The sequence below is a fragment of the Dipodomys spectabilis genome, unplaced genomic scaffold, assembly GCF_019054845.1.
Source record: "Dipodomys spectabilis isolate Male_0828 unplaced genomic scaffold, ASM1905484v1 ptg000408l, whole genome shotgun sequence".
In the NCBI taxonomy this organism is placed as follows: domain Eukaryota; kingdom Metazoa; phylum Chordata; class Mammalia; order Rodentia; family Heteromyidae; genus Dipodomys; species Dipodomys spectabilis.
In genome coordinates, this window is record NW_024871085.1 from 703,647 (window position 1) to 704,837 (window position 1,191).

The 1,191-nt window shown below is 32.0% G+C and overlaps 1 pseudogene; it reads left to right on the forward strand.

Moving 5' to 3' along the window:
- The first annotated feature begins 258 nt into the window (after positions 1–258).
- Positions 259–355, forward strand: LOC122096978 (annotated as a pseudogene).
- Positions 356–1,191: the final 836 nt, after the last annotated feature.

Genomic DNA, 1,191 nt, shown 5'->3' on the forward strand with positions numbered 1-1,191 from the left:
CTTTAGACCTATCTATAAATAATTGAGAGTACGATAAAATTCCAAATAAAAAGACTTGATAGTCATTGACAAAAAAAATTTGCAAATGTGAGCAATCGACTGATAAATACAATTTTTCCAATATTCACAGAATTTTAGGGAAATAAGATCGATAGCATTGTTAGGAACAAGAAGGTTTCCTTGTTACAAGTAGGCACCCATAGATATAAGCCTGTATAAAGATTGCATCATTAACAACTTAAATTTAGAGGATACTACATGCATCAGCAGCACGTATACTCAAATTACAATACAGAGACTAATATGGCACTTGCAAAAGGATAATAAGAAAATTTGAGAAGTATTCCATATTTTTCATTCTTCAGATGCAAGAAATGAAAAACAGTTATTAAAAGGTTGATTACAAAATTACAAGTGTAACAATACACGTAATTCATATAATTAAATTTAGTTTGACATCAGTGTACTAAATCTTCAGCTCAGAAAGGCGTTTGCATAGCATAAAATTTACAAAACTTCAAATTAGACAACATTGTCATTTTATCCCAAAGAAAAATAAAGACCTAGAAAAAATAAGGAATCAAACTGTTTCTATATGGAATGCAATCGGAAAGGACACATTAATTAACCTATATATTATAAAGTAATGTAGAATTCAAAGTATATCTAGGAGAAAATAAAATAAATTATGAACATTATGCAAACATAGAATATAGAATATTTTAAAATATACTTTTTCAGACAAGCACCAGAAATATTTTGCTTTCTGTACTATTCATTTCAACAGGTAAGTTAAAATTATTTCTGATTAAAAAATCACAAACTCTGAAGAAATCATTATACATGTATACAAAAACTATTGAATACATTTTGACATCCAATGCAGGCAATTCATTTGGAAGAATTCCGCGGAATCCATGAATTTTTACAGTAAAATATTGGTGTTGCCGGGCACTGGTGGCTCATGCCTATAATCCTAGCTACACAGGAGGCTGAGATCTGAGAATCATTGTTCAAAGCCAGCCTGGAAAGGGAAGTCTGTGGTACTCTTATCTCCAATAAACCACTAGAAAACTGGAAGTGGAGCTGTGGCTCAAGTGGTAGAGTGCTCACCTTGAGCTGAAGAGCAGAGGGATAGCTCTCAGGCCCAGAGTTCAAGCCCCATGACAGACCAAAAAAAAAAAAAAAAAG